General features: G+C 45.2%; 1 long non-coding RNA gene across 1 annotated transcript; it reads right to left on the bottom strand.

Moving 5' to 3' along the window:
- Positions 1 to 1067: 1067 nt before the first annotated feature.
- LOC140724347 (uncharacterized) lies at positions 1068 to 4353 on the bottom strand. The gene is made up of 4 exons (XR_012098103.1): positions 4295 to 4353; positions 2277 to 2318; positions 1526 to 1569; positions 1068 to 1159 (listed from the first exon to the last, which is right to left on the bottom strand). It is a non-coding gene; the product is annotated as an uncharacterized lncRNA (long non-coding RNA).
- Between the last annotated feature and the right edge of the window lie 22774 nt (positions 4354 to 27127).

A 27127-nucleotide genomic window follows, 5' to 3' on the forward strand; every position in this document is an offset into this window, starting at 1 on the left:
CACATTTCGGCGTATAGGAACATTGGAAAAGGGGGCTGAATCAGTGTCTCGGATGGATAAACATTCACTGTGCCAATTCACGCAGCAATCAGGAGTCAACTCAAGGTCTCAGCACCGTTCTCTATTTTATTGCATTTATTATTCAGCCATGAAGCGCGGAGTCGTCACTTTTGGCCTTTCAGCGACCGATGACAAACCCGATTAACAGAAGAGATTTACATGGATGTTGCCTGGATTGGGGAAAATGCCTTATGGGAATAGGTTCAGTGAAATTTGCGTTTTATCCTTGGAGCGACGGAGGACAGAGGTGTGTAAGATAATGAGAGGCATTGATCGTGCAAAAGCCAGAGTCTTTTCCCCAGGGCTGAAATGGCGAACACGATGGGCATAGGTTTATTGTGCTCGGACGTAGGTACAAGGAGCTGTCAGGGGTACGTTTTTCACACAGAGAGTGATGGGTGCGTGGCGAGCGAAGGTCGATACAATGGGACTTTCAAGAGACTCTGAGATTGGTACGTAGAGCTCAGAACCATAAAGGGCTAAGCGGTAGGGTAATTCTTGGCACTCTCTGCAGTAGGTGACGTGTTGGGCAGAACGTTGCGGGCTGAAGGACCTGTAATGTTCTGTAGATTTCTATGTTCTATGTTCTGACGCTTACCTCATCACAGGACAACTTACAATGACCAATTAACCTTCCCGGAATTTGGATAATGAGATCTACAGATTTATTACAGATGACGCCGGACCTGATCTCCGAGCTCTGCTATGCTAACGCACCTGAGTTGAATAGGTTTAAGATATTTTGCTATATAGATCACACATTGCAGCACCTACACAACTGACCACGTGGTGAGAATAGAGTACGGACGGGATAGGGATTCGAACAGCGGTCACTTTATGGAAATGCCCTGACGCGCCAAAGCACCAGTCTGGGTTGACGCGAGAGAACTAAGCTGCTGTGATGGAAACGAGACAAAATCCTCTCTGATGTCTTTGTCGTGAGGCTGGGAAACGCGGAAGAGGTTTAATAGAGACCTGGAGAACGATTATAAAGAAAAAAAAATAAAGCCATTTTGAACTGGATTTATCCTCGATGATTGTCCTTTCTCTGTGCCAAATCACGTTCCAACCATCGGCTTCCGTTCACCAGTGACGTCAGCTGTGGAAACAATTCACAATTTATGTTGACTACGTCAGCAACCCGGAAGTGCGGCTGCTGGTGAGGGCAAATACGGGTGATGATTTCAGAATCTGTGTCTGACATTGTGACAATGCAACCGCAATTAATATTTCTCTATATCGCTATAGATCCAGGAAAATTGTTCATTTCAATATCAATATATCGCTGTGCGACGCCGCCTGACTCCAGTCTTGCACTGTTACTTGTCTCTAAACTTTTAATCTCAGGGTGACTATGACACGCTCACAACCATGGCCCTGCACGGCCCATAGACTTGAAATTAGTGAATACCTTTCCTTTACAAGTGACATTATGAGTTGGCAGCCCCAGATTCGGTTCACATACCTGTTCAGATCACTGTAAACAGATTGATACTCCAGGATAAGTCCCTGTTAACGCGAGGAGATCAGCAGGATTAGCAAAAAATATGATCAAAAACATTTTTGTAACAGAGGAGAATTAGCAGAACATTCAAAAGATCCTGCGCATTCTTAGCAATTCGCGTCTGAAAGAAACACGGAGCAGTAGGGCCATGATGAAAGGGGGATCAGAGGCAGAGTTATAGGTCTTCCCATGGTTCATCTTTCAATGAGGTCACCCTGTCATTCTACAAAACTGCAGTCCGCAGAGGACTCAGTCATTAAATTATCCTCAAGCTAACAGGCGTATTAGCTCCTGTCATTTGCTTCCCTTTCTTCAAGAAGAGCGGAGTGATGTTTACAAATTTCCATTCCTCCGAAACAATCCTATAATGGTATGAGTACTAATTCCTCTACTACTACTTCAGCTGCCTATTTCAGACCCCTGACGTGCAGTTACTCACATCCATTCACCCCAGGTTATTTATCCACCTTCCAGATTGCCTAGCATTTTCTGTTTATTATAGTGGCTGCAACCACTTCCGTGTCCTGACACTGTCATACTGATGGTGGCCTCAACAGTGAAGGCGAACACGTGATACTTAATGCGTTCCTCCGCCATTTCTGCCTCCCCCCGTTACTGAAACTTCGACATTCTCGCTGTCCAGAGTCTCACTTCAGGTTCTGAAGTGGAAACAACTACTTCCAAAAGGGATTGACGCAAATGATTCCCTTACCGTGTAAGTGGAGTTTTCATCCTGCGCATTGTTCCTTGCACCCTGGAAAGAGAAGATTACGTGTTATTTTTGAGACGTTTATTCAAGTTCACAGCAATTGTATTCTGACTCTCCGCCGATAAACCCCGAGAGTATCAATGTATCACATTAGTTAGTGCTTGGGGCAATATTGCCTCGTTCTCCGTTCGATGCACCGCGTGTTTCTGATTCAGTGTGAGTGCAATATATATTGTCTCTGACATCAGGAATGATTCTGAATGTCATGAAACCATTCGGCAACATTCAGTCACACAGGAGCATGATGAATATTACCTGAGGAGTGATTCGCTTTCAGACCCATTCCTCTTGAGACATAAGTCTGAATCAGAACGTGTAGGTGGCGGACTCGCGGCCTCAGGATGTTTACCGTCAGCTGCTGTTTCTCTTCAACACTCACAGAGATCGCTCTTGACCACAGACAGAAATGTGCAAACCTGACCATGGATTGTGTGTGTGTGTGTGTGTGTGTGTGTGTGTGTGTGTGTGTGAGAGTGTGTGTGTGTGTGTGTGTGTGCGTGCGTGCGTGAGTGTGTGTGTGTGTGTGTGTGTGTGTGTGTGTGTGTGTGTGTGTGCGTGTGTGTGTGCGTGTGTGTGTGTGTGTGTGTGTGTGTGTGTGTGTGTGTGTGTGGAGTTACTCACATTGATCGGACATTTTAAAAAATTTTCATGAAATATATTACAGCAAGGGTAAGATATGATTTTGCATCAGTCAGGAGTTATGGATTCTGGGGAATTCTGGGGAAATTCTGCAGCTGCTGGAAGCTCACACACAAAATGCCGCAGGGACTCAGAGTGTCCGGCAGCATTAATGGAATTCATTAAGCCGTTTACGTGTTATGCAGAGACCCTCCTACTGGGTCGGGAAGAAGACGCCTGGACAAAATGGTGGCCAGCGGAATGAGGACGGGCTGGGAGCTGAGGCCTGATGAGTGGGAAAGGGGGAAAGGCTGAAGAAAAAGTAAAACGTAGAAACATCGAAAACCTACAGCACAGTACAGGCCCTTCCTCCCACAAAGTTGTGCCGTACACAACCCTACCTTAGAAATTACTAGGCTTAACTATATCCCTCTATTTTACTCAGCTCCATGTACAGATCCAAAAGCCTCTTACAAGACCCTATTGTATACGGCTCCACCTCCGTTGCCGGTAGCCCATTCCACGCACTCACCACTCTTCGAGTAAAAAAACTTACCGCTGATATCTCCTCTGTACCTACTCCCCAGCACCTTAAACCTGTGTCCTCTTGTAGCAAGCATTTCAGCCCTGGGAAAAAGCCTCTGACTATCCACACGATCAATGCCTCTCATCATCTTGTACGCCTCTATCAGGTCACTTCTCATCTTCCTCCGCTCCGAGGAGAAAAGGCCGAGTTCACCCGAACTATTCTCATAAGGCATGCTCCCCAATCCAGGCAACATCCTTGCAAATCTCCCCTGCACCCTTTCTATGGCTTCCACATGTTCCTGTAGTGAGGTGACCAGAACTGAACACAGTACTCCAGGTGGGCTCTGACCAGGGTCCTATATAGCGGCAACATTACCTCTCGGCTCCTGAATTCAATCCCACGATTGATGAAGGTCAATACACCATACGCATTCTTAACCACAGTGATCCGATTGCAGAGGCGAGTGTGCCATAGGAGAAGGGGAAGAAGGAGGGTCACCGGAGGGAGTTGATGGGCAGGTGAGGAGAAGAGGTAAGAGGCCGGAGTGGAAAATAGAAGAAGAGAGAAGTGAACAGAAATACTGGTGGGATCAGGTCGATGTTCATGCCATCAGGTTTGGGTCTACTTTGCGGAATATAATGTGTTGTTTCTCCATTAACGGAAAATAAGATCCGGGATTGATCATCCAGGATGGTGTTAAATGCCCAATCTGTGCCGCAGGGCCCGATGGACGCTACCCATCACATTACTGATGTTCTTATCTTCTCTTTGCAGAGAAATGAGTGAGATCACGGACATAATGCAAACATCCAACCTGTTCATCCATTTGGACATTTTCATAATATTCCGATGAGTTTACGGTGTTTGTATCGAAGGTGCCTGAGGAAACAAAACAGATATGGCACAAGGGTGCAGAGTGTCAGGAGGCTTTGTTGAACACAGCAGACGTCAAACCGGCCCAGAAGAAAAAGCCATTGATAGCATGAGCTCCCTTCCCACCAAACGCCAGAACCAGGAATTGAGGGTTGATATTGATCAATATGAAGAGAATTTAAGTTGCATGAACTACCATCCCATTACTTCGCTGATATTGTAATCTTCAGCAGAAGTTTAAAATCAAATGTTAAGATTCCCCTGGACTCAGTATTAGAACAGTTGAAACGGAGTTCACTCACTTTTCCTTCCGGGATTTCTGCTCGTGCCATATTTGGATTTCGGTGGATCTTTGGTCCTGAATAAGCTGAAGCAAAGGACACGAAAATAATTCGTCAGGAACTTATTTTCCTGCGCTGATGCACCGAATGAGAATGGCTGCTATAATTCCATTCGATTCTTTCTAGATAGTCCTTAATACACTTCCGTTTATCGGATGCCCTGTATATTCCAGCTCGATATCCTCAACGGATGGGATAAGTCGACAAAAATGCTTTGGACTTTTTGACAGCTAATGCTGTTTACAGATATATTGCTGAACACAAACCTTTTTAAGACAAATGTTCAAATTTCGCCGTGAAGGATTGATGGATTGATACCTGGAAATATGGTGTTGTAGCTATCAGTGAAACATGGTTGCAGGAGAGGTGTGATTGGCAACTAAATATTCCTGGATTTTGTTGCTTCAGGTGTGATAGAATCGGAGGGACAAGAGGGGGAGGTGTTGCGTTGCTTGTCAGAGAAAATATTACAGTGGTGCTCTGGCAGGATAGATTGCCAAGAGGGCTCATCTAGGGAGTCTATCTGGGTGGAATTAAGGAATGGGAAGGGTGTAGTAACACTTATAGGGGTTTATTATAGACCACCTGATGGGGAGTGAGAATTGGTGGAGCAAATGTGCAAGGAGATAGCAGATATTTGTAGTTAGCACAGGGTTGTGATTGTGGAAGATTTTAATTTTCCACAGATAGACTGGGAAGCCCATGCTGTATAAGGGATGGATGATTTGGAGTTTGTAAAATGTGTGCAGGATAGTGTTTTTTTTTTTTTTTTTTTGCAGTAATACATAGAGGTACCAACTAGAGAACGGGCAGTTTTGGATCTTTTGTTAGGGAATGAAATAGGTCAGGTGATGGAGGTATGTGTTGGGGAGCACTTCGGGTCCAGTGATCACAATGACATTAGTTTCAATATAATTATGGAGAAGGATAGGACTGGACCCAGGGTTCAGATTTTTCATTGGAGAAAGGCTAACTGAGGAGATGCGAAAGGATTTAGAAGGAGTGAATTGGAACAATTTGTTTATGCGAAGAATGTAATAGACAAATGGCGATCATTTAGAGGTGACATTTTGAGTGTACAGAATCTTCATGTTCCTGATAGGTTGAAAGGAAAGGTTAAAAGTTTGAGAGAGCCGTGGTTTTCAAGGTATATTAGAAACTTGGTTAGGAAAAAGAGAAATATCTACAATAAATTTAGGCAGCATGGAGTAAATGAGGTACTCGAGGAACACAAAAAATGTAAGAAGAATCTGAAGAAAGAAATTAGAAAAGCTAAAAGAAGATACGAGGATGCTTTGGCAACTAAGGTGAAAATAAATCCGAAGGGTTTCTACAGTTATCGGATGCCCTGTACCAGTCCAGCTTGATAGCATCGACAGATGGGATAAGTAGACAGAAATGCTTTGGCCTTTTTGACAGATAACGCTTTTCACACACATATTGCTGAACGCAAACCTCTTTCAGACAAATTTCAGACAGACAACTTCGCCGTGAAGGCGGAATGCTGATTCTGCCCACAGATGGCCCCTGCTCCGAGCAACAATGTTTTCTGCCGAAATTCTCATACAATCATTAAGGGTAGGAAGGAGATTATGGGAAGAAATGCGTTTACCCGCCAGTTTTTCTTGCGAACAGCCATCCACTGAATCCTCCAACCAGGCCCATGATAAGTAAACCAAGTACAATGCCCACATCGCGCCAGAGGTGAGGGTACAATTGTCATTTGTTTTTGGTGCTAAAACAGAAAACAAGCATATATTTTCATGGCGAAATCTCATCTTTATTTAAGAAATGATAATTGATCCACGCTCCAGAACGTTCTGGTCGCTGGTCTCGATATTGAATCAATTTAAGTCAATGATTATTTGATTTTGGTAAGCCATTTAGAAGGAGGAGTGAAGGTAGGGCGTGAGGAGAGCGTGAGAGGGAAATGGTTTGGATCTTTGATCATCGGGTTTACATGGACGAATGAGAGACACATTCACTCACCTTGTGCGCTAAGTACACTTTGTAAGATAATTGTTCCGCCGTTAGTAACCCGACATGTATAACTACCAACGTTAACCGAGCTCACTGACACTAGGGTGAGTTCCTGCCCTGTCTGAGGGAGATTGTTCCCGTTGTGCCATGCATATATACCGCAGGGGACTGACAGAGCAAAATAAGCTAATGTCATGTTTGACGCAATATTCGACACAACTGGACGCTCCGGTACAATTCTGACCTTCTCAGGTCCATTTATAAAATGAAAAAAAGACGTTGATTAGAGTAATATCGTGGCGGATCCCGGATATTCTGACCTTCTCTAATGAGGGAAACAATGAGAACATGTGTTGATAAATGTAATTTCCGGTACAAATGCAGCGGTTGACTAATTGTGTACTTACAGTAAACTTGCACGTAGGTCTCTCCAGCGCCAACGCTGAAAGAGTTGCTGGCGATGCACTTGTACGTCCCTGCGTCGTTTCTGGTAACATTGATTATAGCCAGTTTCGCCTTGTCCGTAGATGTCAATATTCTGCCGTTTTCCCGGATGGGTTGGTTATCCTTGAACCATGTCCGTGTCTGAACAGTGCCCGACGCGTCACAACTCAGTGCGATGGTATCGAGGTTTTCCAGGGGAGTGGAATTATTTGCCACCACAGCAGCCCCAGTCACCGGCCCTGTAAATACAATGAAAATGCAAATAGCTTTACACGCGGTTTTATCTACATCACGAACATAATATTTGGATGCTGCCAACTCAATATCGTCGGCATTCCCAGTTCTTATCCTTATGTGTTTCGATATCACGTCGTTATCCAGCTTGAACTAAACGCCGGCACTGAGTTTAAAGTTTTACTGCTGTTACCCAAGGGGACGGTGAGCAACCTATTCCCGTTTCAGATGTTCCTCAATGCTTGGATTTTCCCGCAGTGAGAATATACATTATCTATCAAAGCAGACTAACACAGAATTGTACTTGGCTATAGTTTAATTGTCCCGTGGATCATGTGAACATAAGCTACCTGTGCCCCCTGCTTTTGAGGCCAAAAGTAGAGAGATTTCGCATTTAATACGTGGCTGAGGAGTTGGCGGAGGAGGGACGGCCATGTGAATTAGGATCATGGGTTTTCTTCCAGGGATGTTGCGACTGCAGAGAAGGGGCTGTTTGCTCCTAAACTGGGGACTGTTGAATATCCTTGTGGGAAGTTTTATTGTTGGTGCACGATAGGGTCAAAACTGGAGTTGCAGGGGGATGGGAACCAGATTGCTGGAAGGGTTTGTGGAGATCTTGTGGAGAGACATATCGGTAAGACGTCGGCTGCTCGGGGCTGGGTGTTATATGCAATGAGCCAGAATTGAATGGGGACCTGAAGGAAAAATGAAACTTTGGAGTAAGTGATCAAAATATAATCGAATGCATCCTGAAATTTGAGAAGGATAAGCAGAAGTCAGATGAACCAGTATTACAATGAGTTAAAAGGAATTAGAAAATCACTTGTATGAAAAAGAACACTGGCAGGGGTGACGGCAGACGAGTAAGAAATATTCTAAAGGAAAGATGACATAACCAATGGATAACAAAAGAAGTCAAAGCTAACACAAAGGCGAAAAGGATACTATACAAAGGGACAATCATTAATAGGATGTTAAGTGATTGGGAAGATTTTAAAAATAGCAGAAGGCAACTAAAACGTCATTATGAAGGTAAATATGGAATGCAAAAGCACTCTAGACAATCATATTAAAGAGGATATGCCAAGTTTCTTCAGATTCATGGAGTGTAAAAAGAGAAGGGAGAGTGGATATCAAACTGCTGGAAGACGAGAGAGGAGAGGTAGTATTTGGCAACAACGAATTGGTGGACGAGCTGAGTAAGTATTCTGCATCAGCCCTCACTGTGGAATTCACTGGCGATATGTTGGACTTCCCAGGTATCAGAGATCATGCAATGAAAGCATTCATTACCAGGGTACGGGAATATAAAAGCAAGGGGACAATGCTGAAACATTATAAACCAGTGGTGAGGCCCCACTTGGAGGATTGTGATCTGTTTTGTGCCCCTTATTGTAGAAAGGATGTATTGAAACTGGAGGCGTTTCAAAGAAGGTTCAGCAAAATAATTTCAGGATTGAACAGCTCTTCCTAAGAAGAAGGTTTGATGGCTCTGGGCCACCATCCACTGGAATTCAGAAGAATGCTGGGTAAGCTCACGGAAACCCTTCGAATTGCGAAAGGACATTGAAATGGATGCGGAAAGGATGTTCCTTATGGTGGGAGATTTTAATACTAGAAGGATCAACCTCTGAATAGCATGGCGTTCCTTTATGAACGGAGACGAAAGGGCATTTATTTCAATCGATTGTGGTAAATCTGGGAATTGTGTTCCGTAGACAGCTGTAGAGGCCATGTCGTTATGTAAGTTTAAAGCTGAGGATGATAGATTCTCGATGGATCAGGGCATGAGAGAATATGCGGAAACGGCTTGTGAGTGGGTCTGAGAGGAATGTTGGATCAGCCATGATGAAATGGCGGAGCAGACTCCATTGGCCAAATGGTCTAATTCTCTTCCCTATGCTGTATCGCCTTGTCGTCTTAACTGCAGCAATTAACCATGTGCAATTCAATCCGCAATTCAGATCAAATCCGATTCACATTTTCATCAATACACTTATTCATAAATATGCACCGTTGTCAAATGATATTGCTAGACGATATTCTAATCGGGTTCAGGCATTTAGTTGAATTACACGGGCCTGTCTCCACCAACACCATTAATTATAGGACCTCAACAAGGGAGGAACGGACTACCTACCGAAAACATTGATTTGCGTGGTTGAGGCATTATTCCTTTTTGTAACCATGTTAAAGGCCTCACAAGTATACTTTCCCGTGTGGCTCACAGAGATGTTGTCGAGGATGACCTGATGCCCACTTTGTAGGTGGGCACCGTTCAGTTGCCAATTCAATTTAGCGCCTGGGTGGGACTCTGTGAAACATGTTAACCTTATGGCGCTTCCGACAACGTGAAAAGAAGAGTCCGGTTGAGTGATGATATGTGGACGATCCGGTCCGTCTAAAAGAAACGGACAAAAGGGGTTGCATCAAATTACACAGGAAGAGCAACACAGTTCCTTAGCGAAAGGGAAGGAACAGCCCACCACCAGAGAAATCGCTCCTACACACCGGAGAATGCATTCGTCTGGAAGTCACGCGCGGGAAAGAGGAGAGTCGGGACACTGTGTCAGATTATCCATGTCTTACGAAACTATGAATTGCACAGTTACCTCATATCCCAAAACCCGTCTCCTCCTCCAAGCTGGATTCAATGCACGCCCGTCATAAGCGTATCGCTTTGTATAACTTCCCTATGTGTGTGTTTTGTGGGAAAGAGTTCAGGAAAACTTTCCAAACAAAATACCCAGCGTCTCTCTGCAACTTGCAGTGTAGATGCAATAACTCATGTAATCAGGGTTCGGGCCGTATGTCATGTGGGCCCACACTATACTGTCAAGTCACTGACCACGTGTGCAATTATAGGGACACTCCAGTTTACAGAGTGTTACGGTAGGACCCGTTTTCAGTTCCAATATTCTAGGTTTAGTCTCTATCTGTGAGGACCGGTGGTTGTAACACCACTGCAAGTTATAATTTTCATCCCGATCTAAAAGCTGTAACTTCCAAGTTGTATCTATGGACATTTGCCAGAAGGGTTGTGGGGCTGATAAGGGCTGTGGGCGTTTTACACTCTGAACTTCCCTGTCCCTTCCGGTGAACGGAATTATTATCAAATTCCCTAAACGGCCATACACAGCGCCGGAGATTCAATGGTCCATTTGTCGAAAAAATAAACATCTTTGTCCTCACTGTACCAAGTTCAGATCAGTTTTCATTGAGTTGAAAAAGTATCAAACCAGAATAAGAGCTTTGAAGAGATAATTTGGATATGAATGAATAGAACTGAAGTGATACTCAGAGCTCAGCAGAGTCAAATCCAGATTTAATGAACATCACAATTGCCTTTGAACTGTGGGCGTTGGAAATGTTCAAAACACATTGTTTTGTGTGAAGACCCATGCAGGACAGACCAGGCTATCCTGCACCTTTCTTTCACCTGAATTGCAGAAGTGAACCGACATAGTTGTAGTTTAACCGCCGCCGTAATGCAACTCGGATTTGAAATTCAAAATTTTAATTTTAATTCCCCAGCGTCCGAGATAGACCCGGATCCGTCTCCCAACTAACCGCTCAGTTGTTCCAAGTGTTAGTCGATAGTGTTTTAAACCTCAGCCAACGATCACTAAGGTATTCAAACACTCCCGGAACCCCGTATCTCGCAGGAACTGTGATATTATATGTAACTACCGGAGACTCGGGACACTTACAGTTGACATGAAGAGAAAACGGAGAGCTTGTGATTTCGTTAATCATGTTGCTTGCTCTACAGGTGAATCTTCCGTCTGTCCGTAGCACTCCAGAAACAGTGAGTGTGCTGTTATCTTCATTCAGAACAATCCTGCCGCCAGGAATTACCCTGCTATTCTCCTCAAGCCACAGGTAAGAGACATCCGTGCCTCTTGCGGAGCAGGTTAGTCTGACGGTGTCACTGTACTCAATCAGTCTGGTGGCATTAGATGTAACAATGACATTGGAAACAGGTTCTGTCGAAACATAGGGGATTGGTTAGTGCACAACACAAGAACAGAATCTGCTGGTTTATGAATTCCGTTACGAATCTGGAAATGAAATCAAACATTTATTATTCCATAATAAGTAGACATTAAGAAGTTATTCAATTTGATAGACATGAGGTTTTGAGATGGACGTTACAGGGTTCGGGGAAAATTGCGAAGGTTGGAGGTTGGCTAACTGTGTTCCATTCATCGCGACCAGTGGGAAGTACAAGCCGACACGGTACAGGAACCGTGGTGTACAAAGGCCGTTGTAAACAGAGTCAAGAAGAAAAGAGGAGCTTACGAAAAGTTCAAAAACAGGGCAATGATAGAGATCTAGAAGCCCGTAAGGTAAGCAGGAAGGAGCTTAAGAATGAAATTAGGAGCGCCACAAGGGGCCATGAGAAGGCCTTGCCAGACAGGATTAAGGAAAACCCCAAGGCATTCTACAAGTTTTTGAAGAGCAAGAGGATAAGAAGTGAGAGAATAGGACCAATCAAGTGAGACAGTGGAAAAGTGTGTATGGGACCGGAAGAGATGGCAGAGGTACTTAATGGAAAGTTTGCTTCCGTATACACTACGGTTAAAGATCTTGGCGATTGTAGGGATTACTTGCAGCGGACTGAATAGCCTGAGCATATAGATACTAAGGAAGAGAATGTGCTGAAGATTTTAGAAATCAAGTGGGATAAGTCTCCGGGTCAAGGCTGCTGTGGGAGGCGAAGGAAGGGATTGTTGAGCCTCTGGCGATGACGTATACATCGTCAATGAGGACAGGAGAGGTTTCCGGAGGATTGGCGGATTGCGGATGTGCGTTCTTATTCAAGAAAGGGAGTAGAGGTAGCCCAGGAAATTATAGTCCACTGAGTCTTACTTCACCGGTTGGTAAGTTGATGGGGAAGATCCTGAGAGGCAGGATTTATGAACATTTCGAGAGGCATAATCGGATTACCAATAGTCAGCATGGCAGGTCAAAGGCAGGTCGTGCCTTATGAAATTGATTGAATTTTTTGAGGATGTGATGAAACACACTGATGAAGGTAGAGCCGCAGGTGTAGAGTATATGGATTTCAGCAAGGCATTTGATAAGGTACCCCATGTAAGGGTTATTGACAAAGTAAGAAGGCATGGGATCCAAGGGGACATTGCTTTGTGGATACAGATCTGGCTTGCCAACAGAAGGCAAAAAGTGTTTCTAGACGGGTCATATTCTGCATAGAGGCCGGTGACCAGAGGTATGCCTTAGCGATCTGTTCTGGGACCCCTACTCTTTGTGATTTTTATAAATCACCTGGATTAGGAAGTAGAGGGATGGATTAGTAAATTTGTTGATGACAGAAAGGTTGGGATGTTGTGGATAGTGTGGAGGGCTGTGAAAGGTTACAGCAGGACATCGATAGGATGTAGAACTGGGCTGAGATGTGGCAGATGGATTTCAACTCAGATAAGTGTGTGTTTGTCCATTTAGGTTGGTGATGGCAGAATATAGCATGAATGGCAAGACGGGTGATCAGATGGGGTCCGAGTCCATGGAACACTCAAAGTTGCTACGCAGGTTGACTCTGTGGTTAAGAAGGCGTGAGGTGCATTGGCCTTCATCAACCGTCGGATTGAGATTAGGATACAACCAATACCGATAACCGATACAACTGGCAAATAAATGGATCTGGTGAAGGAAGAAGTAGGAATGAATTGACTTCAGGAAAGGGTCACTTGGCAATGAGAAAGGTGATGCATAATCACTGTTAAGCTTCAGAGGAGAATTGCTGACAACAGTTTGTAATATCCTCCGGATAAGCTATCGTTACTGAAATTATACAAAGTTCAGTGTCAGTGTCAATGTAATGGAGCCAATGAAAATTGTTATCTCACACAGCCGAACAAATGCAAACTGGGGTTCATCTTAAAAGCATGAATTGCAAACCCAACACTGGATAATGAGACGGATCTGGATACCTTAATCAGCACCGGGCTCTACCTTACCAGATGGAAACACAGAACACCTGCAGCACAATACAGGCACCTCGGTCCACAAAGCTGTGCCGGACATGGCCTGATCCTTGAAAACACCACTGGTTACCCATGACCCTCTATTTTACTAAGCTCCATCTACCTATCCAGGAGTCTCTTAAAAGCCTTGTCGTATCGGCCCCCACCACCGGCGCCGGCAGCCCATTCCACGCACTCACCGCTCTCTGCGTAAAAAACTTACCCCTGACATCTCCTCTGTACCTACTTCCCAGCACCTTTGTTATGAGTGCTGACCAGACCTGATGGAAATGGGGTCCAGAGATAACTTCCCCTTGGGAACTATGCTGCTAATGAGAGAGAGAGATGAAGAACAGAGAAATTGAGGGGGGGGGGCAGTGAATCGGGGTAGACTTCCATTAATCTAATCTAATCTAATCTGGTTTTGTGAAATACCAGAGAGGCAAACAGCAGAAATGGATGTTGACGAATTTCTATTAAGGCCGGACCCTGTGGGTTTACAGAAGGCTAGAAATTCTGAATTGTGGGATATGGTGGGGACCTTGGAACTCAAGGAGGTTAAGAAAGGGATGACGAAGGTGAGATACGACGTAAGATAGCTGAACATTATGTCGCGAGGAAGATATTCAAGCCGGAGATGTTAGAACACTTTCCTGGAGGGAAAGGGGAGGTCCAGTTACGTCTAGAAGAGATGCGTTTGGAGAGAATTAAGTTGGAGGTGGAGGAGGCAGAACAACAGCGTCAGTTCGAGAGGGAGAAATGGGAACGTGTGGATACCGGGGCAGACCGTGGGGAAATGTTTAATATTAGTCAGGAGATTAGGTTGGTACCACCGTTCGAGGAGACGGACATGGATCGGTACTTCTTGCATTTTGAAAAAGTGGCCGCGAACTAGAAGTGGCCTAGTGATAAGTGGGTGGTGCAGTTACAAAGTGTACTTAAAGGGAAGGCTCAACGAGCATATGCGACGTTGCCTGCGGAGGTTGCAGAAGGATGAAAAGTTTGTGAGGAGCAATCCTTGCCAGGAAGCCTTTGGGAAGTTGAAAAACGTATCGTGTTACCGCCCTGTGGGGATGAACTTGAACACCCAGTAGCGTATTTTTCTAATAAGTTCAATGTGCACTTGAGAAAATACTCCACTCTAGAAAAGAATTACTGGCCCTTATCCTGGCGTTACAGCATTTTGAGGTCTACATTTGTTCGGCACCGAGACCATTGAGAGTTTACAATGATCATAACCCCTTGGTATTTTTGGCTCGCGTGAAGAATAAAAATAGGCGGTTATTAAGTTGGAGTCTGTCGTTACAAGAATTCGATATTAAAATACAACATGTGAAGGGAACTGACAATGTAATTGCTGATTGTTTATCCAGGTGTTAAGTTGGAAGTATGTCTGTGTTACTCTTGTAGTTAATGACAACTTCTGTATTATATTAGACTCTGTAGTGTGCTTTACTGGTGAAAATTCCTGGAAGGATGAGGGTGTTATGTGTGCTGAACAGACCTGATGGAAATGGGGTCCAGAGATAACCCCCCCCACCCCCCTTGGGATCTATGCTGCTAATGAGAGAGAGAGATGAAGAACAGAGGTAGAGACATCTGCTACAGATAAGAGAGAGAGAGACAGTGGATTTATGTATTTTGGCTCTTCACTGATTTATTTATCTTCCGCTGCAAGGACGTTACGTTGCTCGTTAACATTCCTGAGGAGACAGCAGGAGTGGCCTAGTTTGATGGACATCGACATGTGGAGTTGATGGATGGCTGATACCCTGTCCATGGGGATATAAAAAGTCTGGGGAGACACCCCTCAGACACACCAGTGGACACTGAAAGAGTGTTGTCCACCCATAGGAAGGTGAGGGCTAAGAGGACCAGGAATCAGGAGATCGGTCACAAAGCTCACAGTGTGACGGCAGGGCTGATGGGGGCTTGTGTGTGTGTCCACTCATGCCAGAGTGACGAGTCCACCACAGAAGAAGGGTCTGGCCGAGAACGGAGGGGTCATAACCGAATGACCACAACGGTACAACGGAACAAGGACACAACAGAATAAGAAAACAGCAGAAGGAGTGCACGGATTAAAGTAGAAGGACAATGGCATGATGCTAAGTGTTCTGAGTTAATGAGGAAGGACAGGCAGAGGACAGATCATAACTGTAGCCAGTTAAAGGGGTTGAAGGTCTATGTTAATGCTAGGAGTATTAGGAACAAGGAAGTTGAACTTAGAGCATGGATTAGTACATGGAACTACGATGTAGTGGCCGTTACTGAAACTTGCTTGGAGGAAGGGCAGGATTGGATGATGCAGGTCCCGGGTTTCAGGTGTTTTAAAAGGAATAGAATGGGAGGTAGAAAAGGGTGGGGAGTGGCATTGCTGGTTGGAGATAGCATCACGGTTATAGAAAGGGAGGACGCTGCAGAAGGAGTGTCCACGGAGTCAGTCTGGGTCGAAGTCAGAAATAGGAAGGAGGTCAATCCTGTGCTGGGAGTAGTCTATAGGCCCCAAAATGACCCTCGGGACACCGAAGAGCAGATAAGCAGTCAGATTTTAGAACGGTGCAGGAAATACAGGGTAGTAGTTATAGGTGATTTCAACTTCCCTCATATTGACTGGCACCTCCTGAGTGCGAGGGGGATAGATGGGGCTGAATTTGTCAGGTGTGTTCAAGAAGGATTCCTGACACAATATGTGGATAGGCCGACGAGAGGAGAGGCTATCCTGGATCTAGTTCTGTGTAATGAACCTGGTCAGGTGACAGACCTCTTGGTGGGGGAGCATTTTGGTGAGAGTGACCACAACTCCCTCAGCTTCAGCATAGCTATGGAAAAGGATAAATTCAGACGAAATGGTAAAGTGCTTAACTGGGGAAAGGCAAATTTTGAAGGGATGAGGCAGGAACTATCGAGAGTAAATTGGAAACAGATGTTCAAAGGGGAAAGCACAAAAGACACGTGGGGGGTGTTTAGGGACAACTTCAGCTGAGTTCAGTATAGGTTTTTTTCCCCACTGAGGCAAGGAAAAAAATGTTAGGAAAAAGGATCCGTGGCTGACGAAACAAGTGAGGCAACTCGTCAAGAGGAAAAATGAAGCATATGTGAGATAAAAGAAGCAGGAAGCAGGCGGGGCTCATGAGAAATATAGGGTAGCCAGGAAGGAGCTAAAGAAAGGACTTAGGAGAGCTCGAAGGGGGCAGGAGAAGTCCTTGGCATTTAGGATTAAGGAGAACCCCAAGTTGTTCTATGCGTATGTGAAGAATAGGAGGATGACGAGAACGAAGATGGGACCGCTAAAGGATAAAGCGGGCAACATGTCCTTGAAAGCGGAGGAGTTTGGGGAGGTCCTAAATGAATACTTTGCTTCAGTATTCACAAGTGAAAAGGATCTTGATCAGGATGAGGTCGAAGCAGAGCGGGTCTGTGTGCTGGACAATGTGGAGATTAGGGAAGAAGTGCTGGATCTTCTTAAAAACATTAAGATTGATAAATCCCCATGACCGGATATGATACGCCCCAGGTTGTTGTGGGAATTGAGATAAGACATCGCAGGAGCATTAGCTATGATCTTTGAATCCTGTTTGGCTGCAGGGGATGTGCCGGAGGACTGGAGAAGGGCAAATGTAGTTCCCTTGTTTAAAAAAAAGATAATAGGGAGATTCCTGGGAACTATAGACCGGTGAGTCTTACGTCAGTGGTATGTAAACTACTGGAAAGGATTCTTAAGGATAGGATCTACGAACATTTGGAGAAGTACAGTCTACTCATGAAGAGTCAACATGGCTTTGTGAAGGGAAGATCGTGCTTTAAGAGCCTGATTGAGTTTTCTGAAGAGATAACAAAAGAATTTGATGAGGGTAGGGCAGTGGATGAAGTATACAAGGACTTTAGCAAAGCATTTGACAAGGTCCCTCATGAGACACTCATCCAGAAAGTCATGATGTATGGGATAAGTGGAGCCTTGGCTGTTTGGATAAAACAAAAATTGGCTCAAAGGAAGAAAGCAGACGGTCGTTATGGAAGGAAAGTATTCTGCCTGGAGGTCGGTGACTAGTGGAGTGCCGCAGGGATCTGTCCTCGGACCTCTGCTATTTGTGATTTTTATAAATGACCTGGATGTAGGGGCGGAAGGATGGGTGAGTAAGTTTGCGGATGACACGAAGATTGGAGGAGTTGTGGATGGAGCTGTAGCTTGTCGAAGGTTACAAGAGGATATAGACAGTCTGCAGAGTTGGGCAGAGAAAGTGGCAGATGGAGTTCAATCCGGACAAGTGTGAGTTGATGCATTTTGGAATGACAAACCAGAAGACTGAGTACAGGATTAATGGTCAGTTACTTAAGAGTGTGGGTGAACAATCGGACCTTGGTGTTCAAATCCATACATCCCTCAAGGTCGCTACGCAGGTTGATAGGATAGTTAAGAAGGCCTATGTGATGCTAGACATCATTAACAGGGGGATTGAGTTCAAGAGAAGAGAGGTCATGTGTCAAATCTACAAATCTCTGGTGAGACAGCACTTAGAGTACTGTGTTGAATTCTAGTCTCCTCATTTTTAGGAAAGATGTGGAAGCTATGGAGAGCGTGCAGAGGAGATTTACCAGGATGTTGCCTTGTTTGGACAACAAGTCATATGGAGCCGGGACTTTTATCTTTGGAGCGTAGAAGAATGAGACGGGACTTGATCGAGGTCTACAAGATTCTGAGAGGTATAGATAGGGTGGATAGTCACTATTGTTTTCCCAGGGCACCGATAGCCAATACCAGAGGGCATATGTACAAAATTAAGGGAGGGAAGTTTAGGGGAGACATCAGGGGTAAGCGTTTTACACAGATGGTTGTGATTGCCTGTAATGACTTGCCAGGGAAGGTGGTGGAGTCTAAAACATTAAGGGTAATTAAGAATCACTTGGACAGGCACATGGATGACAATAAAATGGAAGGTTATGGGGTAGTGTGGGTTTAGTACTTTTTTAAAAGCATTATATGGGTCGGCACAACATGGAGGGTTGAAGGGCCTGTACTGTGCTGTTGTGTTCTATGGTTCTATGGTTCTTATAGACTTGTTCATGTCTATCAGGTCACCTCTCATCCTCCTGTGCTACAAGGAGAAAAGGCCGAGTTGACTCAACCCAACCTCATAAGGCATACTCTAGATCCAGGCTCCCCAATTCAGGCAACATCCTTGTAAACCTCCTCTGCACCATTATTACTAGATCACTCTGTTCTACTGCATCAGAGTGTCATCAGCAAATTTACGAACCCATCCCTCCAGATCCTCATCTATAAAAAAAATTATAAAAATCAGGAAGAGCCCTAAAACTGATCCCTGATGCACACCACTGGTCACCGACCTCCATGCAGAATATGACCCGTCTACAAACTCTCTTTGCCCTCCGTGTGCAACCCAGTCCTGGATCCTCAACGTAATGCTCCCTTGGATGCCATGTCTCCTTACTTTCTCAATGAGCCTTGCATGAGGTACCTTATAAAATGTTTTTCTGAAATCTATATACACTACATCTACAGTTCTACCTTCGTTAATGTATTCATAAATCCTGCCTCTCAGGTTCTACAAATATCTCTGTTATCTCCACCGGCTCAGGGCACACTTTTCCACTGTCAAACTGGATTGGTCCTATTCTCTCACGTCTTATCCTCTTGCTCTTCACAGACTTGTAGAATGTCTTCGGGTTCTCCTTAATCCTGTCCACCAAGGTCTTCTCATGTCCCCTTCCGGCTCTCCAAATTTCATTCTGAAGCTCCTTCTTGCTAGCCTTGTAATCTTCTAGATTTCTATCACTACCTATTTTTGCACCTTTCGGCAGCTCTTCTTTTCTTCCTGACTAGATTTACAGCAGCCCTTCTACACCACGGTTCCTGTACCTGTGCAGAACCCCACGCAAATACCCCCTGAACACTTGCCACATTTTCTACCGTAAGTTTCCCTGAGAAGATCTGTTTCCAATTTATGCTTCGAAGTTCCTGCCTGATAGTCTCACGTTTCTCTTTACTCCAATTAAACACTTCCGCAACTTGTCTATTTCCAACCCTCTCCAATGTTATGGTGGAGGGGATAGAATTGTGATCACTATCTCCAAAACGCTCTCCCACTGAGTGACCTGACATCAGACCAGATTCATTACCCAATACCAGATCAAGTGCAGCCTCTCCTCTTTTAGGCTTATCTACATATTGTGTCAGGAAACCTTCCTGAACACACCTGACGAATTCCACCCCATCTAAATCCCTTATTATATGGAAATGTCAAACGATATTTGGGAAATTAATAAACCCCACCACAACGACCCTGTTATTATTACTCCTTTCCAGAATCTGCCTTCCTATCTGCTCCTCGATGTCACTGTTACTATCGGGAGGTCTGTAAAAATACCCAGCAGAGATTTTGACCCCTTCCTGTTCCTGTCTTCCACCCAGAGAAACTCCGTAGACAACCTCTTCATAACTTCCTGCTTTTCTCCAGCCGCGACATTATCTCTGGTCATCAGTGCCACGCCCATCTCTTTTGGCTCCACTCACGGTCCTTTCTGAAACATCTAAAGACTGGTACTCGAAGTAACATTTCCTGCCCCTGATCATCCATGTCTCTATATCGGCCGCAACGGCAGAGCCCCGTGTTGATGCACGCTCTGAGCTCATCCGCTTTGTTCATAATGCTCCTTGCATTAAAATACACACATCGCAAATTATCAGTCTGAGCGCGTCCCTTCTCTGTCACCTCCCTCTCGCAGTGACTTCGCAATTCTCTGTTTGTGAGCCAGCCGCCCCTTCCTCTGTCACTTCAGTCTGGTTCCCAGCCACAGCAATTCTAATTTAAACTCCCCCTAATAGCCTTAGTAAACCGTCCCGCCAGGATACTTGGCCCACTCGGATTCAAATGCAAACCGTCCTTTTTGTACAGGTCACACCTGCCCCAGAAGAGGTCCCCATGATGCAGAAATCTGAATCCTTGACCCCTGCTCCAATCCCTCAGCCACGCATTTATCCTGCGTATCATTCTATTCCAATACTCACTGTCACGTGGAACAGGCAGTAATTCCGAGATTGCTACCTTTGTGGTCGTGCTTCTCAACTTCCTTTCGAACTCCCTGTGTCTGTTTTCATTAACTCTCCCTTTTCCTACTTATGTCGATGCTGATAATTGAAATAAAGAAAAAATAATCTCTCTGTTTATGGATACAAACTCCGACAATTTTCGACCACTTTTTGATGGAGAAGATGCTGAGAGGCAGCTTTTAAGAACAGCTGGAGAGGTGTAATATGATTAGGAGTAGTGGGCATGGCTTTGTCAAGGGCAGGACGTGCCTTACGAGCCTGACTGAAATATTTGAGGTTGTGAGTAAACACATTGATGAAGGAAGAGCCGTAGATGTAGTGTATATGGATTTCAGCAAGGCATTTGATGAGGTACCCCATGCAAAAATATTCAGAAAGTAAGGAGGCATGGTATCCAAGGGGACCCTGCTTTGTGGATCCAGAACTGGCTTGCCCACTGAGGGAAAAGAGTGGTTGTAGACGGGTCATATTCTGCATGGAGGCCGGTGACCAGTGGTGTGCCTCAGGGATCTGTTCAGGGACGCCTACTCTTTGTTATTTTTATAAATGACCTGGATGAGGAAGTGGAAGGATGGGTTAGTAAGTTTGCTGATGACACAAAGGTTGAGGGTGTGTGGATAGTGTGGAGGGCAGTCAGAGGTTACGGCGGGAAATTGATAGGATGCAAAACTGGGCTGAGAAGTGGCAGAGGGAGTTCAACACAGATCAGTGTGAAGTACTTCATTTTGGTTGGTCAAATATCATGACAGGATATAGTATTAATGGTAAGGCTCTTAACAATGTGGAGGATCAGAGGGATCTTGGGGTCCGAGTCCATAGGACACTCAAAGCAGCTGCGCAGGTTGACTCTGTGTTGAAGAAGGCGGACAGTGTATTGGCCTTCATCAATCGTGGAAATAATAGGAAAACATTAAGAAATAATACTATTTGATGGACATGAGGTTTGAAATGCAGACCGTAGACCAGAGACACGTCACTTCATCCTTGGGTAAGAAGGCATACTGTGTATGGGCCTTCATCAATTGTGGGACTGAGTTTAAGAGCCGAGAGGTAATGTTGCAGCTATAAAGGACCCTGGTCAGACACCGTTTGGAGTACTGTGCTCAGTTCAGGTTGCCTCACTACAGGAAGGATGTGGAAACCATAGAAAGGGTGCAGAGGAGATTTGCAAGGACGTTGCATGGATTTGAGAGCATGCCTTATGGGAATAGATTGATTCAACTTGGCCTTTTCTGCTTGGAGCAACGGAGGATGAAAGATGACCTGATAGAGGTGTACAAGATGATGAGATGCATTGATCGTGTGTATAGTCAGAGGCGTTTTCCCAGGGATAAAGTGGTTGTAACAAGAGGCCACAGGTTTAAGGTGCTGGGGAGCAGGTACAGAGGAGATGTCAGGGGTAGGTATTTTAGTCAGAGAGTGGTGAGTGTGTGGAATGGGCTGCCGGCGACGGTGCGGTTACGATAGGGTCTGTTAAGATACCTTTGGATAGGTACATGGAGCATGGAAAGATAGATGGCTATAGGTAAGCGTAATAATGTTTACAGTCGGGACATGTTCGGCACAACCTTGTGGGCCGAAGGGCCTGTATTGTGCAGTAGGTTTTCTATGTTTCTATGTTTCTATACTGTCATAGACATGTAGGTGGCACTGGGGAGGGGAACATCGTTAAACTTTCCGCTAGATGATTTAGAACTAATCATTTCCAGCTGCGTTGAGAGACTTGTCTGTTTTCAAAAATAGAGCAAAATACAGCACAAATGATTACTTGATGGACTTGAAGACGGAACTGACATCCGGCACGGACAAGTGCGAGCAGCCTGCAAACAGAAACGGCGATACACAGCCACGCACAACAGTGAGAACTGAACTGTCCGAGAGCAGGTCTGGCAGAGTTCACTGGAGTCCAGATTCTGCGACCACCGTAAAGGTTGTATTGTATTCTTTCACCACAGGAATAAAATGAAAGTTATAGTCGGAGATCGCATGACTCTGTCTCACTTACCAGTGACACGCAGAGTGACGGTCGCTGAGGTTTGGGAGCCATTCGTTGGAACCATATTCACACGGTATTCCCCGCTGTCCGACATGTTGACCGACTTCAGCAGAAGCGACCCATTGTGTGGAAATAACTCTGCCCGCGATTCGTACTCATTATCTACAAGCCCGGTCTGATCGATCCACTGGGCTACTGTTTCCCCATTAAAATTCCAGCTTCCACTGCTGACGCTGGACGACGGCCGGACTGAAAAAAGCGCATCAGCCCCAGCGGTGACATTTATCTGGCTGTGCTCAACGATAATAGTAAACTGCTGGGACTCACCTGAGAAAGAGAAAATCATATGAGGGAAAAGCGACAGACGCGGATAGACTTGGGAACTGCACTTAACTTAATCTGTACAGATAGCAGGGATCTGTTCTCAGCTCAGTAAGGTCGATAATTATAATCTCATCTTCATCCAACTAACTACCCGTCGTCCGGTTGATTATATGATCACCAGTGTTTGGAGAGTGTGACCCTCACCCGTCGTTATGTGGAGACAAAGAACGAGAGCTGCGAAGGGCAGTCCCGACATCCCGAGAGAGCAGCGCCGATCTCTGTTACACTCGGAGACTGAGCCGCACTTCCTAGTTTGCGGGTCATATATCTGGATTCTGACGTCACAAGCGGCAGCGCTAATTGGATCAGGCCCAATGGCAGAATCTGTACTTTGCTCAAATCTACATCAAATCCTGTGTGCTGTTCTACAGCTATCTGCTGTGGTTTTGCATCAGATAATATTATCAAAGAATGTTTCTCTTACCCACCGACATGAAGAGAGAATGAGAGAGTTAAGTGACCGTTATCCACGCGATCCCGAGAGAGCGGAGCCTGTCTCTGTCACATTCGGGCACGTCAGCGGCTGCATTCCATTAGGTGATAGAAACAGAGAAAGAGAGAAAGCCCACAGCACAATAAAGGCCATTCGGCCCACAAAGCTTGAAGAGATTTGGTATGGGTATGTCACCAAAAACTGGGAAATGTACGCACATGCAAGGCGGAGAGTATTCTGACTGTTTCCATCACCGTCTGGTGTGCAGGCTGCAATGCACAGGGTCGACACAGATTGAAGAGGCTTGTGTACAACAGTCACATCCATCACAGTGCAAGCCTCTTCATAATCGAGAAAATCTTCAAAAGGTGGTTCCTCGGGAATACCAGGTCCATAATTAAGGGCGATCACCGTCAGGTATATGCTCTTGTCTCATTACAACCATTCGGGATATACACACTTTCTATTAGTATGATACGGAATATGCTTTTTCCCATTACTACCATCCGGAATATACTCTTGTCTCATTACTACCATCCACGATATTTTCTTATTTCCTTACCACCATCCGGAAGTAGTTACATGACCCTGAAGACCCACGCTCAGATATTTACCAAAATCTTCTGGAATCAGATTTCTGAACGGTCCATGGACCCATGAAAGCGACCTCATAATTCATTTTTTATTTGTTACTTAATTTACTTTTCCTTTAGTTAATTAATTTGTTCATTCATTTGTTTGTTCACTTACCGAAATATTTTGTATATTTTATGCATATATTACTTATTCATGTACTAAGGACTCGTTGCGCCACCTGGCGGTTATGACAGCAGTGATGGTACTTTATCTCTGAATTGGCCATCCAGATGTAGAAGGATTCTCCATTGTTGGAACGGCCATTGCTGGTGAATTGTTAGAGTTGTCCGGTTTTTGTGAAACAGGCTTAGGCGAGAACACGCTTGGACAAACACAGCTGCATGCTCGAAGTAAGGAATGAATTTTCAAGTAAGGTGATTTTTTTTATTATTACATAGCTAGTGCGCTGAGAATAGATGCGGAGTCAGTGTCATGTTCCTTGTGTGAGATTTAGGGAAACTGAGATACCGCCTCTATCCCGCATAAATACATCTGCACAACTTGTATTGGGTGCAGCTCCTGAGGGAGCATGTTAAGCAACGGGAGCTGCTGTTCCATGAGCTTCGATTCACACGGGACAATGAGGAGGTGATAGGTAGAAGCTACAGGGAGGGAGCCACCCCGAGATGAAGGGGGCAGTATCACGGGTAACCGGCAGGAAAGGCAAAGGAGATAAACAAAAGAGCTGAGCCCCCTTGTGGCCGGACCACTCAATGATAGGTGTACCGCTTCAGATTAATTTGGTGGTTTGCCGGGAAGTGGAAATTACCAGGAGGAAGGTACTGAGACTGGTTCTGTGACCCAGAAGGGGATGGTGAAGGGGGAGTGCAATAGCGATTGGGGATCCTCAATTAGAGGATCGGGACGCATATTCTGTGGACATGGAAGAAACACCCAGTTGCGCTGCGAATTATCATGAAGGTTTATCATGAAGGCGTCGCCGCTGCTCTGTTCTTATCTGATGCAGCCTATCGGTCTCTGGCGGAATTCCCCCGGTCACTTCCAGGTGCAGTACTTGCATTGCTGGGAGTCATGTGCGATGAGCCGTTAAAGTTCATGTGGAGTTTGTATGACCGCCGGTGCCTGTAGAGAATTCGAGTGTTTTTGTGCATAATTGGCAGAAGACTGCGCCGATACCAGCTCAGAAAATGTACATCTTGTAGATTTGTGCCCTGCTGGAAATTGTTGCTGCATATAGAACGTAGAACAGAGAATAGTACAGTACATTACAGGCCCTTCGGCCCGCAATGTTGTGCCGACCCTCAAACCCTGCCTCCCATGTAACCCCCACCTTAAATTCCTGCATATACCTGTCTAGTAGCATCTTAAATTTCACTAGTGTATCTGCCTCCACCACTGACTCAGGCAATGCATTCCACGCACCAACCACTCTCTGAGTGAAAAACCTTCCTCTAATATCCCCCTTGAACTTCCATCCCCTTACCTTAAAGCCATCTCCTCTTGTACTGAGCAGTGGTGCCCTGGGGAAGAGGCGCTGGCTGCCCACTCTATCGCCAGTGGCATTTTAATTATTAAACACGGTCTGTGCAATGTTTTCAGATCGGACAGGGCGAGGTTGAGGAGACAGAAAAGATCCTGGAGCCAGAAGGAGACGAGGTGCGAGATCAGACTGCAAGGTTTGAGCGGCTCAGGGACCGTGTGACCATTGTTCCCATTCTGACCTCGTCTCCGCATTCCGACACTGCCCCCTTGTGGTGACACTGTGCCGCCTGCTTTCTGTGCTGTTGCTCTTTCAACTTTGTCAATGGAAGTCCGGCCGTCACTGTATTGCTACCGGCGTCAGTTATCACAGTGTGCAGTTGTGTCTCTTCTTTTGTTATGCCCAGTCACTGAAATTCTTGGGTGAAGCTGCCTGATACAGAAATACCCTTCTGATATGTAGGAAACTATATTTGGACTATAAATGGGAGACACCTCTGCATTATCGCGTCTTTAAATTGGTTCTGCAAACGGGTAGCATGTCTTTCGCTTGTTAGTTGTTGTTTGTTAGAGCTGATCCTCAAGAGGACAATTTGCAACAACAGCCGCTGTTCCTGGTGATACATTAAACACAATCTACTTTGCAGAAACAGTGAATAAGCGGCATTTTGTTTCGTTCATGCTGGTATTCGGGAGGATTTTTTCGGCAATGTGGAGAACACGGGTATTTTGTCTTGAAACTCCAGCATCTCTGAAGACAAGTATCATGGTGGTTTTATCACAAGTAGGTAAAACCTGGGGAGGTTGGAGGGAGAGGGTGAAGTGGAGATCTGGAAGAGATAAAGCGCTGAGATGGGGGAATATAACAGGAAATGAAATAAGACCATGGGAGAAAGGGAAGGGAGAGGAGAACCAGATGCAGACGATGGGCAGGGAAGGAGATAAAGTGAGAGAAGGAAAAGGGAACGGGGAATGTCAGAGGGGAGCCGAGCAGAGAAGTGACAGAAATGGACCAAGTGAAGTTGAGGACAGGTGGAAGCTCGAGGCAAAGCTGATGAAATTGATATTTTTACAAGGAGTTTCAAGACACTCGAAAACTTCCACAGATATATAGCGTGGTGAGGATTCTGACAGGCTGCAGTGCCATATCGGGGGTGGTGGAGGGGTGATTGCAAACTGCGGAGGGTCGTAAGAAGGTACAGGAGGTTGTAAAATCATCATGGACACCAGCCTCCGCAGTCTCCAAGATATCATCAAGCAGCGGTGCCGCAGAAAGGGGGCGTCCATCGGAAAGGAAACCCGGCACCCAAGGCATCCCCTCCTCTCACTGCTGCCATCTGTTAGGAGGGTGTGACTTCAGGAGGAAGCCTGAAGTCACACTCTCAACTCTTCAGGAACAGATTCTTCCCCTCGACAATACGATTACTAATTGGACCTTGCACCCATAAACATTACCTCACTTTTTGCATTAATTTTAATTTAAATATTTTATGTATGTATATATATATTCTGTCTGTAATTATTTATCCTCATTTATTTATTCTCTATATTATAATGCATTGCATTGCACTGTTACCGCTAAGATAACTAATTTCACCACATATGCTGGCGGGTTGTTTCTTTTCTGTAATTCTCAAATCAAAACACGTGAGCACCACCTGCAATCTACTTCCGAGCTACCTACACACACACACAGAGACACACACACACACACACAGACACACACACACACACACATACACACACAGACAGACACACACAGACACACACACCCACACACACACACACACAGACACACACACACACACACAGACACACACACACATA

This window comes from Hemitrygon akajei, unplaced genomic scaffold (assembly GCF_048418815.1).
Source record: "Hemitrygon akajei unplaced genomic scaffold, sHemAka1.3 Scf000194, whole genome shotgun sequence".
Lineage (NCBI taxonomy): Eukaryota > Metazoa > Chordata > Chondrichthyes > Myliobatiformes > Dasyatidae > Hemitrygon > Hemitrygon akajei.